Genomic DNA, 16,558 nt, shown 5'->3' on the forward strand with positions numbered 1-16,558 from the left:
TCGCGTGGCCTGTCCAACAGTCACCAATGATAGAAGAATGATTTTGATATAGGCATGAATCTGGGCACATATGGTGGCAATTTCCGTGTTGAATGTGATTGAATGGGTATAGTTATAAAGGGTGGGTTTACCCCAGACTGAGATTATGATGCCACTAGATGAAGGGTGGGAAATATTTTTGTTCCATTTTCAAACTGGGTATAATGATTGTTTTTCAGATAGGGATGAAATTGAAACAAATGATTAGGAATGTAGATATATGTATATTTGTGATAATAGTGATATTTATATATTTATGTGTAGGTATCAATGAAGAAGAATTTAAGTGAGAGATATATTTGTGGTCTTGATAAAGGTGTTCCATATAGGTGAAATACCACCGAAACGAGTTGACGCATCTAGCAGACTAAATCTGTAGAGTTCAGCTGCATGCTAGATGGAAATCCTGTATTGATCAGAAGGTGCTTTGATCATATATATGGATTAGTTGACAAGCTGAGGACAAAGTTTATTGTTGTTTGTGTTTTATCTCTCTTTTTTCTGTGCTTTCCTTTATTCAGGTATTGTTTTTATATTTTGTATTTTAATATGATATGGTAAATGTGATGATGTATTGTATATAGAACTTATACTTCATAAACTTTGTGAAATGTTATTGTATTTCTATATGTTGGAGACAATTGACTGTGCAATAGAATTTCTATTTTTGTTTTAGATTGATATATTATATATTTGAATATAAGAGAATAACTTTAAGTGATACACTCTTTTAATAAATACAATACATTTTCTCATTTGGATGTCTGTGGGACTTTAATTGATGGAGGAGGTTTAGCTACGAGGCATGAATGAAATTTGAAAGAAATTGGTTGATAGTATTGAGTTTTGATTTAAGACCAAGGGGAATTTCAGTTTCTACGGTTTTACAAATCTCTAACATAACATAACATTAAACTTAGGATATTACCCCTGTTCAGTATGTCATGAGGGCCCTGTATGCGATATTCAGGACTAAATAACAGTTTCACATTGAGTTGAAGCTAGGCGGCTTGCTTGGTGATGGCTTGGCTTGTGGTTAGTCTTTGGAAAGCTTAACTGAAATTTGAAGCATTGTCGCCTCCCATTGCTTCTTCTGCCAGTGGACCGCATGTTAGTTGATCCAGTAATGGCTCCTTTTTAGGCTGAGGGTCTGTATGGGACCAACCCACCTGTTATCTTGAAGGTGTTGTAATCTGGCAGGGATTTGCTTGAAGAGATATAACTTCAATACTTCCAGGCTTAGCATGGTAATATGGCCCTAAAGAGCCTCCTGGACAGCCCTGGGGTGTGACACTGTTGGTTCCAGAGGAACCAGTTCCTCTCTTCTTCCTCACTGAGACTCCCTTACAACATCTTGAGCACTCAAGCCAGTTTGGCGTGAAGTTCTTTCTGTTTAAATTGTATCCCTACTACAGGGGTTTAAATTTGAGTTGAGAGGGAGAGGGGCAGCTGTCTGAGCCAAACATGGGGTCTCTGTAGACATGCTCCCAGTGCTCTTTTTTGAGAACAGCGGGTACAACGGTTGGTGATGTACTATAGAAGAATTCCTGCTGTTTTTGTTCTGTTGCTTCCAATGGCACTTCTTCTCTCTTTTGCTTCAGGTAGATGTATGTAGTATTAAAACTGTGCCAGCTGTAGAAGGTAAAGCCTGAAAAGAGGTTGAAGACATTTGCTCGGCAGCAGTCATTTTGAACCAGTGGGAGGTTTTGGAATGGTGGACTGATGGCGACCCCAGAATACTCTCTCCAGAGACTACATCCTGAGGGTGCATAGAGGTTTCTCCTGAAGATACATCAACTGTGTCATGGTCCATCTGCTCAGCCCTACAGATAGCGGCACCCACTGTTCCATAGCCAGAAGTAGGGCTGCTCACAGTTGGGCATTAGGAACCTGAGGACTGGGTATGACAGCCGAGATCAGGTTTGCCTTGTTCCTTCTCTGATGCTTTTTATCACAGATAAGGCAGTATTGAGAAAGGCTAGGAACAATGACTAATTGCCATTGATTGGTGAGCAGCAACATACTGCTTGTGGCAGGTTGAAGCTGGATTGAGCTCTGATTATAAGTTTGTTTAAGTTATCAAGATTGTTATCAATCCCAGCAGTGAAAACAGCAAGAGAGTTCAGAAGGTTTACTTGAAGATTCAGCTTGTCTGAATGGTAACTGCGCACGGCACCATGGGCTGGCAGTGACCAGATGGTGCTGGTACTGCCAAGAGGGATCTGGGGCGGGTAATATTAGCTGGGCCATGATTACAGGGCTCCACTGGAAAGGAGCGAGACACAGCTCCAATAATGATTAGACATTTGGTTCTGCGCAAGCAGCCTTGGGCTGGATGTAGCCATTTTTGTCAGATTGAAAAGTTTTCCACAGAGAAAGTAGGACTATGCTTGCCACTGTTGCCCAGGCATGCTGAGCGGCTGGAGGGTTAAACATGCATTTTAGATAAGTTCCTGGATTGGCACTGACACGTGTTGCTCTGTTATATGTGCAGGTATGCCCATGTATAAGGCTGCCTGTATCGGACTTGCTTGTGAAGAGATTGTGTCACACTCACAGACCACATTATTATAAGGAACGGGGCTGAGCCACAGATGAATTGAGCTGAAGTAATTAGGGCAGGACAGGGACTGTTAGCCTGAGATGGCATGACTATGGCATGGGCACTGGTGGAATAGACAGTTGGTTGGGCCGAAAACGGCTCGCGCATAAAACTTGGGTTAGATAGGTGACTTAAAGTGCAGACCTTCAGGCATTGGTCAGCATTAATGCCACTATCACTTGGGGACAAGGGAGCTGAATGGACAACAGCCCTTTTTGATCCCAGCATCGCGTCTGAGACCATGCTGTCACATGTAAGTGACTTCCCCTCTTGCAGAAAGTTGTTAAAATTGATGTTCTGTGGAATCCTAGTAAATAAATCAATCAAGGTGGCTGTGCGTTGACCAAACTTGTTCTCTAGAGTAGCTGAGCCAGGGTAGGATACAAAGTCCGAAGTCTGATGGCTGAGCTCGGGTTAAGAGATGGTGCTGCGTCCATGGAGCAGACAGCCTTTGTGTTCCTACATTTGAGAGCGATTCATAGCACCTGCCTCTGTCCTGTTGGACCTCATTGCCCACCGATTATATTTCTGTTTATGTATCCGGAGCTGTGGGGCTGCTTGAGGCAAAGGTGGATACACCACAAACCACCTCCACTGCTGAGCTGGTTACAGGGGGAAGGGGGCATTACAAGAGGGAGGGAGCTCAGAGGAGCCATAAGCCACACCTGAACCTAGTCAGGCCACTTCCATGACAACCAGACTCGACCTGCTACAGTAGCATCACCTAAGTCTACACACAACTCTCAGCCCCCGCTCGTCCACCCTTGGCATAATCTGATCACACAGTGACAAACTGGGAGCAGCGGGGCTATGTGAGGGCTAAGCTGGATGGACACTTGGGGGCCACTTTGCCCAACCCTTGTTGAGAAAGTGCTGGAAAAGGTTTGATTTTTTCATTTTTCATCGCCAGGCCAAACCCAGCTGTCAATTGCTGGTCCAAATGTTTTAATAGGCCCGACTGGTGCCGCTCCTGTGCTGCTCCTCTTATCACACACACACAGCCACTCACTGCCACCTCACTTCTCATTCCTCAATCCTTCTCACCTCAATCACTCCTCTCGCCACTCTCCGGTCAAGGCTCCATAGCTGCCACTCCCCAGGGCCTTGAGGAGCTACTCTCCATCTCTTGGCCTCCTCTTGTGACATGGGGTAGACCGGGGGTGAACAGGAGGTTGTCGGGAATCAGGCAGGATCAGGCAAGCCAGACTGTACTGTACAGAACAAGGGCCCGATTCACAGAACTAACTTAAGACAAAATCCTAAACTTACTACCATTTTGGTTTTCACAGAAGGCACTTACTCATTTTGGTATTCACAGAAGGCACTTACTCATTTCGGTATTCACAGAAGTTAGGAGTCCTAACTTTAGGACTCCTAAATGCCTTCTGTGAATACCGAAAGTCTTAAAATTAGGATTTTTCTCAGTTTAGTAGTAGTATAGTTAGGACTCCTAACTTTAGGACTCCTAAATGCCTTCTGTGAATACCGAAAGTCTTAAAATTAGGATTTTTCTCAATTTAGTAGTCCTAAGTCTAAATTTAGGACTACTAAATTGAGAAAAATCCTAATTTTAAGACTTTCGGTATTCACAGAAGGCATTTAGGAGTCCTAAAGTTAGGAGTCCTAACTATACTACTACTAAACTGAGAAAAATCCTAATTTTAAGACTTTCGGTATTCACAAAAGGCATTTAGGAGTCCTAAAGTTAGGAGTCCTAAACTTAGGACTACTAAATTGAGAAAAATCCTAATTTTAAGACTTTCGGTATTCACAGAAGGCATTTAGGAGTCCTAAAGTTAGGAGTCCTAACTATACTACTACTAAACTGAGAAAAATCCTAATTTTAAGACTTTCGGTATTCACAGAAGGCATTTAGGAGTCCTAAAGTTAGGAGTCCTAAATTTAGGACTACTAAATTGAGAAAAATCCTAATTTTAAGACTTTCGGTATTCACAAAAGGCATTTAGGAGTCCTAAACTTAGGAGTCCTAAATTTAGGACTACTAAATTGAGAAAAATCCTAATTTTAAGACTTTCGGTATTCACAGAAGGCATTTAGGAGTCCTAAAGTTAGGAGTCCTAACTATACTACTACTAAACTGAGAAAAATCCTAATTTTAAGACTTTCGGTATTCACAGAAGGCATTTAGGAGTCCTAAAGTTAGGACTCCTAACTTCTGTGAATACCGAAATGAGTAAGTGCCTTCTGTGAATACCAAAATGAGTAAGTGCCTTCTGTGAATACCAAAATGGTAGTAAGTTTAGGATTTTGTCTTAAGTTAGTTTTGTGAATCGGGCCCTCTGACTTTGCAGGCTGAGCAGGCTAGTAGGCTTATGGTGGTATCCCTGTGGCCACATGTGGTTTTGGACTTACTACTACTGCTTTTTGGCTGTAGTGACTTACACTTGTAAATTTGGCTCCACAGTCTGTTTTGTTACAGGATATAGAGACATGTAAATCTACACTTCTGAGCAACATTAAACTCATAAATAGTAGCTAGCCCAAAGTAGTAAAATTGCTTAAATGTATAAGAGTAAAGCTACATGTGTAGATTTAATCACATGTGACATTATCCTTGTAATTGGGTCGCTTTTTCTAAAAAGTACATTAGAATCACATGGCACTATGGGTATTCCATAATTAAGTGTGTCACTATTCTCCCTTCACTCTAAATTCACATTCAAGGATACATTAAAAAATGTATAGATTTACTTGATACTCACTAGTCATTTGATTTTGCATTATCAATTAATACATGGTTAGTACAGAACAAAAATAGTTGTATGCCATCACTTACTGTTTGGCTCTAGGCATTGCAAGTTCGTGGACAACCACAAACTCTATTGGCTTGATTATCATAGCAATATTTGACCATCAAATAAGTTGAAATATAAAAATAGCATCAATGAGGCTAGTCTATAATTCAAAAAGATTTCTGGCAGGCTTAAATGGTTTTATTATGTTGGATTTCTCTGTCACAAGTGTAGAGAAATCTGCTATAATAAACGCATGCAAAAGGTAGGGGGTTGGTGGATTGATTAATGGTTTTCCTTGATGCAGCTCTTATACACCCTGGAAATTGTTAGCGATTTGTTTTCCAGCAAAGGACCATGGAACTTCTCTTACTTTGGTGGAGAGGACCACAGACCGCCTCAAAACTAAAAAGGTAAGGAGAGAAGTTGAAGGGGTCTCTCCAGTGGGAAAAAGAAAAAACTGCATTGTTGTTGGACTTGGCCATCTCTGCAGGATCGTCTCTAAACTTTTTGCCTTAACATTCCTGTTTTTTCAACTTGTTTTTGTTGGATCTTAGGACTGCACTTCACCACTTCTAACCAGTGATAAAGGACTTGTGCTCTCTCCTTAAAACATGGTGAAATTGGCTTACATGCAATTAACACATTTAATTAAATTTTATGTCCCTAGTAAAATGGTACTTCATGTTATCAGGGCCTATAAATTAAATTCTACTAGTGAGCCTGCAGCAGTTTTCATACAGATAAGTCACCCTAAGGTAAGCCCTAAACAGCCCTTAGGCTGGGGTCAATGGTATTTAACAAGTTCGACATATACTTTTAAGTTTTATATGTCCTAGGATATCATTGGTTTGCCCTATTACATTTAAGAAGTGACACATTTTGATTGGGGGCAGGTAGCAAATTCATATTTGATGTCTTAGTTTTTTTAATTCGAGGGCTTATTTATGGGAGTCCTCCATCACTTGTGCTCCACATAAGGTGATAGAAGCATGGCTCAGGGCTCTCATTTTGATATGTGAACCCATGCAAAGTCACCTTGTGTTGCTTTGAGTGGACTCATACATAATGAGTAAGGCAACACAGCACAAATCTCTGTCAATTCAATTCAATATAACTTTATTTGGTCCAAATAAAAAATAAACCATAAAAGTACATGTAAATATTGCACATAGACACAATCACACACGAAGATTTAAAAAAAATATTATATTAAAAACAGTTAAAAAGGATATAAGTGCATAAACAACTTTAAACATTCCTCAATACATCAAACAACCATGTTTACAATGAGAAAAAGGTGCAAGTCGTTGTCAGATTTCTGTGTTTCATTACACTTGTATAGGGAGTGGCTGAGGTTTAAAAAACAAAAAAAATGAATGGAGAGAGAACAAAAACCTCAAATAGGGTCGGCTATGCGCTCCTACTAGCACCCTAAAAATTAACCAAATCATTTCACTAACTCCGTATGCTAAACCACATTGCACATACAATTCTAACAAGTTAACCCAACAAGGTTTGTCTGCAATTAAAAAATGTGCAGACACTAAAAACTTTTTCGGGTGAACTTAGGGATTGTAGATGAAGGAGAGTTGGTCTAAAACGTCGGACACCTAGCTTCCGTAACAAGAGAATCAAAAAGTGCTTTAGTGCTGGGATGTGCATTGCAAAAGAACATAAAGTGCAGTAATGATTGTGTGGATTGATTGTCACAGTAGCAGGTGAAAACGTTGATCCCTCTGGGTCAAAAAAATGTTTAAAAAATAGGGACCAATGGATTGATCCTGCTCTGAAGTGAAAGGGATTTGACCCGTCCCATCTTGACAAATCCAGAGATACATATAAAGGGAATTCATCAATACGCAACAGACTATAATAAAGCAACTGCCTAGAATTTTTACAGTATTCTTTAAATAGGGTTTTCACCTCCATTGTGGCATTTTTGGGAATACGGCTGGGTTCGGTAAACCAACAGGATATGCTAAGGGATCCAAAAGTAACTTGTATGTAACTCAACCAAGGTGTGAAATAATCCTTGTCTAGCATTAGTCAATCAGCTATAATATCCTTACATAGCTTAGTAGTTGGGTTTGACCAGATACTAACCCAGCTGATTCTTTTCTTCTAAGAATCCCTGATCTAACTTGTAGTGGGTTATAAGACTTGAGGTGGATGGCTGTAATCTCAGGAAACCTAGCAAAAAGCTATTTTGCTCAGCCTGTAAAGAACAGCATTCACTAAGACCCCAACTCCTGCACCGTAGGAGGCTACACTATTGCATTGTGAGTTATAAACTTTCGGTGGTGGGAACTCAGTCCACCTAATATCCGGTCTAATAAGGTCACAGACTGTGCAGGCAATATAATTTAATTTAACACTGGCCTGAGCAAGGTTGGGGTTCCACAATCCCGTTGAACTGAAAGTTAGCCCTAAGTAACAAAACTTATCAACAGTCGTCAGAGTATGGCCATTAATATTCATTTTATTTAACCTTAATTTGCCCGGGTCATAAGACATAATGTGAGACTTAGTATAATTTACTTTTATGTTCAAATTGTGCATAAAAGTAGCAAAACAGTCCACCTGATGCCTCAATGCATTTGGTGAGGGCTAGTAATACCGCATCATCAGCATAGTGTAAAGCAGGAATTGGAGAACCTGCGATTCTGGGTATGTCTGGATGGGATGCAGATAAGTGGGCTGTTAAGCTATTAATGTATAAAATAAATAATAAAGGTGCCAATATTCACCCCTGCCTCACACCACTCTTCAATAGGAAAGCAGAGGAAAGCTCCCCATACAAATTTAAATGGACCCAAGCTGAAAGGTCTGAGTGTAGGCAGTACAAAACATTCACCAAATGATCCAGCAACATTAACCAAAGTTTGGTTCTGTTTACTGAATCAAAGTCAGTGGATAAGTTCATGACAGGTAAGTAAATGGGGGAGTGCTTGGCATTACCATATTTGGAAATGATCAGAGCCAGGTTCAAACATGATTCATTGGTTCCTAGTTTTGGCTGGAAAACACATTGAAATGGGGAGAGTGTATCCTTATCAGCTGTCCATTCAACCAAACGGTCATAGATGACTCTTCCAATGATTTTAATAGAACTATCGATGAGTGAAACAGATCGATAGCACTTGGGCGACATACGATCCCCCTTTTTGAATATGAACACAATTGTTGCAGTGTTCCATGAGTGAGGAATGGTAGCTGATAGACAGGTTTTAAATGTATTCGTAATAAGGGGGCCCCATATTTCGGGCATGGTTTTCAACAGGTCCATAGGTACCTCATCTGGCCCTGGAGCTTTCCCACCTTTACTGTAACAGTTAGCTGACTCCACTTCCTGCAGTGTTAATGAGAGTTGAAGGGAGTTCTGCAATCTGGCATATTTGGCTCATCCTCAATATGGTAAATAGAAGCGAAGTGAGTGACCCAGTCCGTGCTGAGATGTTATTTTGCATAAGATGGTTAATGGGGGAATTCCTAGATTTAATTAGCTTTAGTAAGTGCCAAAAAGATTTAGGAGCACATGCATCAACATAAGGAATAGTGATTCCTAAATAGCGATTTTTAACAAATCATTATTTAGGAATTGCAATTCCTTATGCATGTAGGAATCTCAAAATAAATTGTGATTCCTATACATTACCTAATAGCGATTCACAAATTGCGAATCGTTATTAGGTAATGTCACTCCATTCATTCCTATGGGCCGATAGGCCTATAGGAATGAATGAGAATGTATTTGCAAATTGCGGTTACCAAATTGGTAATCCCAAATTGGGAATGAAAATTGCAAGGGTGCCAGGGGACCAAAGGCCCCCCTGAGGCACACCCCCAAAAGGTAAATCAATTTTAAGTTGATGTTAAGTAGCATTTCCTAAATGAAAAGTTGTATTTAGGAAAGTCTTGATGCATCTCAAATAGGGAATCGCAATTTTCGATTCCATAAATGCATTTGCAATTTAGGCAATTGCAATAAATTGTGATTAACTATATTGCGAATGAAAAAAGCTACATGCATCAGAAAAGGCCTTTTTCCGGTCACAAATGAGCCGATTCTGTGAATCGGCCTGTTTGTGACTGGAAAAAAGCTTGATGCATTTGGCCCTTAGTGTCTTTACTCCAGGAAGCGTATTCCAAAAGCTCCCAAACTTGTTGATAGATTTCCCTCTTCCTGTTTGTGAGTGCGATTTTGTACTCAGAACATGCCAGGGAGATTTCCCTCCTAATCCTTGGGCGTTTGTTTGGAGCTATCCTCAGCTTTCTATTGCACAAGCTCTGATGAACCATTCTTGGGTCCATGTTCGAGGTACGGATTGGCTTGAGCATGGACTCCCTGATTTTATATGTTAGACTATTATCATGTAAAGCAATTGAGTTCTATTCATTCTCTGCTAGACAATAGAGGAATTTATTTAGGTGTAATTTAAGTAAGGTGGCTAGTGAATCTTTAGGGTTTTTCAAGCACCAGACTAATCTTAAACCATCCCAGGAGTGATATGTACTGGAACATAGATTACTATCACAGGCTAGACCCTTGACCGGTAAAAGCATAGAAGTGCTCATGGCATTTTGTTTGCCCCAATCTGTAAGTGGGATCTCTCCTTTAGAGAACCAAGGTAAAAAGTCAGGGCTGACAAACATATAATGTATAAGAGAAGCTCTCCTCTCCCCTCTAAATGACATCAACGTATAACTTGCTCCACCTAGGAAGTCAAATAAATCAGCCAGGCCATGGACAGTGAGATACTTAAGAAGCTCTGCCCCCCTTGTATCTTGCATAATGCAATGCCCATTTATATACGTGGCTTGTGTGCTGATGTCCTCGCTAATCTTTGGGTTAAAGTCACCACAGAGGAAAAAGTGAGCTTGAAAGACAGAGTTATCAGCCTTATTTTGTACTTGAGATATAAAATTAAACAAGCTTTTGTAATGTATGCATCTAGCATTGATAAAATCATTATTGTAAAAATGTGTCAGGTAAAAAACCATATTAGTCTTCGGTACGCGAATTACTAGCGCTAAAATAGCAGAACTAGATTCAACTTGTGATACCTTTAACTGGAGGCTTAGGCTGACCCAGGTAGTTAATCCATAGGCCGCTCAGCCATGAGTAAAGGTAATAGCAGAACCAGAATAACAAGCATAGCCCTCAAAATGCAGTGCAACAGTGAGCCAGGTCTCCTGCAGAAGAACAAAATCAAATTTAGAAACAAATGCCATCAAGTCTTCATTATTAATCTTCACTTTAAGGCCTGCCATGTTCCAACTAAGAACAGATAAAGATCTGTATTGCACAGGAAAATTATGGGATGTATCTGCCATTGACCTTAACAAGGAGGTACCAGTAGATGTTACTAAAGGATTGATGGTCATAGATGTAGTGCAGGCAATAACAGGTGTAGAGGGTGCTTTAGGACCAGTAAGTCAATACAGATTGGAAAGTGCATCAAATCTGTTAGATGTGGGTACGGAGCACAAAACTGAAGATACAAACTGTGGGGCCTGGGCTACAGCCAAAGCAATGGAGGGTGGTAGACTAACTGTGTCTGCCTGTTTAAAATGATCTGAGTGCATATTAACGGCCCCAAGGCAGATGGTTGAGCTTGTAACATGTACCCTACAGTTTGAGGAAAAATTACATGGACACTGCCTAAGGTAGGAGGGGGGTCTATGAAAAAAGCCTAATGGTACCAAGGAGATTGAGGTACTGGCCCAATTACTGGGTCTAGCATTAAATAACAGGTGAAGTGCCAATTTTAGAGAAATAAAATTGATCACAATACAATTTCCTAGGGATTCTGGATGATTAGGCCCAATCCAGGCACATCTCTTTACATGAAGGATAACTTTAGCATGCCAAAATGGCATGCCTCTATATTGTGCCAACTAATCTAACGTTTTATTGAAGAGTTGCTCATTGGTTTCGCGCTGGTCCAGATTCAGTGATGGTAACCCTACAAAAACAGCCATACCGACGTGCAGCTGAAGGGAGATTAATAAGTGGTAATTGAGTCTGCGACTGGAGATGTGCTGAAATCACTCTATCCTCTATGTCCCTCACAGTAAATTGGAAGTAGAAGTAGGTATTTGGACTACTTTCTGACCAGTCAAGAAACTATTATTACGCGAATGGTCTGCATGGACTAATATGTTGCTTGTAATAAACGAGGCCTGTGTTGATAGAATATGCTTTCCTGAAGATTCTGTTTTTGACAGAGTGGTACCTGGTAGAAGTACTAGTTGTAGCTCCTTTAGAGGGGCCTGAAAGGCCGGTACCGAGTGCAATCAAATTTGACTCAACAATATCTAATCGTGAGACCAAGGGAGAAAGTACAGTGGTAATCATTGAACACAGTTTATCTGAGAAAGTCTTTAGGTGGCTTGCCAGAAGATCGTTGATAGAATTAGTGATGTAAGACTTATCTTCCTTTGAAAATAAGGCTGAAACTGGGGCTCCTGAGCTTAGTGTTAGGACAAGCACAGGCTAAAATTCAGACATTTGTAGATTCTCAGGAGAGTATAAAAGAGGACTAGCTGCCTGTTCACGTGCCTTGCCGCGTTTAGATCCTTTTGGCAATATGGTGAACAAAGACTTATTATTTGAAGTGTTGGGAGGGATGGAAGGAGTGACTGTGGGAGGAGTAATCACACAGTTCATTGTAGTTCCTTGAATAGAAGGAGGATCAGTATTGTTTTGGGGTGAGACTATGGGCACACCTGGAGACAGGTGAGGAGACCAACTAGGTAGCCCCACACTAATGCCATTCGAATTCATAGAAAGCCTCCTTTCAGTTTGAGCAGTTTCACTGCTGATGGCACTGATGGCTTGTTCAATTGATGTAGGCTTTGAAGGAGGCTTTGCTAGTTGAGATGGAATTGTGCCGCAATTGCCCACTTTTTATTCCCCATGATTCTGGCAGATAACCTTTTTACTAGGAGACTAAAATGGCAGCAGCGAGCCTACATAAACTGAGAATTTGTTGCAAGTAAGAGGCCACTATTTAAAATTATGAATTATCGTCAGAAAACAGTACCTCTCATTTGTTTGATGATTTCCAAATGGTGGTGTAGCAACTTCAACAACTTCAAGTCAAATTGGAGGCGTTGGGACGAAATGGCAAGGGTCTCAGAGTGTAGGGCCAGCCCGGCCATGAACGGCCGTGGGTTGCGGTAGTCAGCTGGCACCTTTGAGCCTCCTTGCCGGGCCGGAGGCTCCTCCTCCCTTCAATCAGCAGCAGCGTACACTGGGGGACCGAGTCTCACCCCAGCACAGCAGAGCACAGAGATAGAGAGTCGGACCTCAATCTGGCCCCCGCAGGTAAGTAAGGGCTGTAAATAGAACACAACACAAACAATCATGGCTCCAGATCCAACAAAACAGAATTTACGGCCACATCCCTGAACATCCCTTGTCATTGCCTGCTCCTAATTGTGTTATCTCTGTAGCACGAGGAGCGTGGAAATGGGAACATGGGGCAGGAGCTCACTGCTCCAATATGTGGAGCTCGCTCCGCACACCACTTCTCCTTTGCTTGCTTGCCTCCTCGTTTCCCTCCGATTCTAGTTGATGTCCAAGCAGAAGATTATAGGACTTGTAGTCTGCAGTGGATATGTCCCTGCGATGGCCCAATCCGCCTGTGTGGCAGATGACAGGGTTTTGTCCAGGGCACAAGTAAAAAACAAATGGAGCATCTCCCTGAGTCAGGAGGCAGCAACTACTTAAGAAGAGTGGCCACAACCATGAAAATGGCAGGCCCCAGAAAAACTTCTTCCCCTCAACACAACTCCTTCTCCTCCAGCACCTCACTGTGATCCTCAGGGCCCTGCAGACTCCAGTCACATAGTTGCACATGTGTCCGATCAGAGGGTGTGCTTCTCCTCCAATGGGTGTTACCCCACGAATGTGAGACACGCCCGAGCCTCTCGTGTGCTCCGTGTGCTGACAATCAGGGAACAGGACCCTAGGGTGCATCCAGCGCCTTCTTTGCAAAAGCAGGGCTCCACAGATTCCCCAAGATGCTGTGGACATGTACTCAATCAGAGTTGGTGCCCTCGCTCCATTGCGCTCTCCTCCATGGGTACGCCGCAGCCAGGAGCAAGCCGCTGCCTGCACATGCTAGGGCGAGTCAAGGTGGCAACAAGCATCTAGGGTGTCCTCTGCCAGACCGCTCTGCCCCTCCTCGTTGTATCTACTTACTCTGTACCCGGGAGGTGTTCCATGGGCGATGTGGTGGGTTTTCCCCACACAACACCCATGAAATTTGATGCTGCCCCAGATTGTCAAAGTGCTGTAAACCTGGGGAACTGCCAAATCCATACTCCTCACTAGGTACAGCATAATGAGGAGAAATGTGTTTATTCCTCCTCGTTTTTCGCTCTCTCTATGGGCCTCATGTAGGTAGCGAAATACCGGTCGGTAACGGCCGATTTTCGGTAAATATGCCGTTACCGACCGGTATTCAGACAAGTGAGATGTAGGAGTCCAAAAACCACTTTTCGGTAAATATGAGGCGGTAAATACCGATTCATAGTTACCGAATTCTAAAATACCGATTCATATTTACCGAATACATAATTAACGAATCGGTAAATATGAAGTGGTAAATATGAAGTGGTAAAAATTTAAAATGACATGTAGGAGCAGTCGGTAATTAAGAAATCCAGGAAAATCGGTAAATAAGAGTCGGTAATTAACACGGATTGAAAGCAGGTGGTAACCATCAACAATGCACATAAGCAATCCCAAAATGCAACAGCGTGGACAACATGGCCGCCATGTACGTCATTGCAAGGCGCCTACGTCTACAGGCAGCAGGACTGAGGGTGTGGCGACGGGAGGAACAAATCTACAGACAGCGCATCACACTATTACAGCTGACTGATGCAGAGATACATGAGAGGTACAGGCTACACCCTGAAACCATCATGGACCTGATAAGGGACCTGCACCCACTCCTGGACCAGCCAACAAGAAGGGCGCACGTCATACCACCACATGTGCAGGTGCTCTGCAGCCTACATCTACTGGCATCCGGCAGTTATCAGGTGGTGATAGCTGCGGTGGGTGGTGTATCCCAGAGTTGCCTGTCCCGTTTCTTCAGGAAGTTCCTGGATGCCATGATGCAGAGAATGCACCACTACATAAGCTTCCCAAACACACAGGCTGCACTGCAGAAAACAAAAACAGACTTTTATCACATGGCACAGTTCCCCCATGTCATCGGCTGTATTGATGGTACACACATCCCAATCTGTCCACCAGCTGATACAGAGCACATCTACAGGAACAGGAAGTCCACCCACTCCATCAATGTGCAGGTGATCTGTGATGCAGGGAACATCATCACAGATATTGTTGCAAAGTTTCCTGGGAGCACCCACGACTCTTACATCTTCCAGAATAGTGGGATCTACACACGACTGAGTGCCGGCGAATTCGGAGAGGGATACCTGCTGGGTAAGTAACAGTGACGCCCCTTGAAACCTGCAAATCAGAGTGTATAGAGGCATGTAACTGATGGTTCCCTTCTACTCATCCAGGCGACAGTGCATATGCATGCCGTTCATTCATCCTCACTCCCTACCTACACCCAGCAACCCAGAGTGAGAGACGATACAACGTGGCCCACAAAACAACACGCAATGTGGTGGAGCGCACGTTTGGACTACTGAAGAGCAGGTTCCGCTGCCTCCACAAGAGCGGAGGCGCACGCCAGTACAAACCCATCACCTGCTGCAAGATTATTGCCACTTGTGCAATGCTGCACAACCTTGCCACGAAAAAAGGTACAGATGTGGAACTAACATATTTTGAGGACAACGAGGATGAGTCAGGCCAGCCACAGGGCAACGCAGCTAGAGTGCCAACTGCAATCGATGGGAGAGAGAGACGGGCAGAGATCACATGCAACTATTTCTGAGTAAGTGAGGGGACACAGCGAGTTGTGAGAAGTCATGACGTAGTTTAATGTGGCACCACGCCATGAACACATGAACAGGCCAATCTGGCAATATACCATCTATACAAGGAGTATGTCCAGGGTTACGTCACCCAATGGGAAGTGGCTAAGCAGGGCCACATCAATGTTTGCGCATACGCGCTGCAGTGGTGGATTGCACGGCCTGTGCATCCTCACTAGAGCCAACCCCAAGCCGCCCGCTGCTCCTGCGTGCTTCGGGGACGGGGGGTGTGATGCTGCTGCTGGTGTCGATGCTCTCCGCAGCATCCCCTGCAGCAGTTGTCGACGCCTGACTAGTCAATAGCACCCCTAGTGCACTTGTCACCTGCACCATCCCCCGAGACAGGTCGCTGCAGCACTGTGTTAGGCCCTCCTGCATCGTCACAGAGCGCCGGCAAAGTAGGGAAGTCGCAGTTGCCAGACGGTTGAGTGCCCTGCTGGTAGTGTCCCTTCTCTGGCGTTCCCGGCGCCGTGCTTCGATGTCAGCATCTAATTTGCTGCACAACTGCTGGATTGACTGGGACATGTCCCGAATGCCCGCAGCCATGCTGCCAATGTTTGTGTCCATGTTGACTAAGCTTGTCTTCATCACCCGCATGTGCCTCTGGACTGACATAACTGCCTTTGATTGCAGGCGCTGTTGCTTCAACATTTGGCCCTCGAGCCCCAAGAAGACACCATGGCCGTCAGTGGGTGCTGGTGGACTCTGGACACGCGACCTGCGGCGCCCTCTTGCTCCCGTCTGTGCTGCCTGTGAGGTGTGGGGCACAGTGGGATGGCTCCCTTCCTGGTGCCCGGTGCGGTCTTCTGGGCCCATGCTGTCGTCTGACGAGGTGTCGAAGGCTCGTAGCCTGGCTGCTGGACGCCTCCTCATTCTCACACCTGCAAGCGGAGATGTGGCCGGTGATTCGAACATGAGTGGCGATGCTGGCTGTGGTTGTGGTGATGCTGGCTCTCGGTGAGGTGATGCTGGCTCTGTGTGCGGCGAGGCTGGCTGTGTTGGTGGTTCGGCTGCCAGTGGGCCTGCTCCCTGGTCTGAACTCGTGCTGGCTAGAGGTGATTTTTGTGGCCGGTGTGCCGTCTCCCCTGCAGCATGCCCTGTGCTGCATGATGTCACATCTGTGGACAGAAAAACAACATTGGCTCAGTGTCCCCGAAGGGCTGCATTGCAAGCGTCACAATAAATCATT

Source organism: Triturus cristatus, chromosome 11 (genome assembly GCF_964204655.1).
Source record: "Triturus cristatus chromosome 11, aTriCri1.1, whole genome shotgun sequence".
Taxonomy (NCBI): Eukaryota; Metazoa; Chordata; class Amphibia; order Caudata; family Salamandridae; genus Triturus; species Triturus cristatus.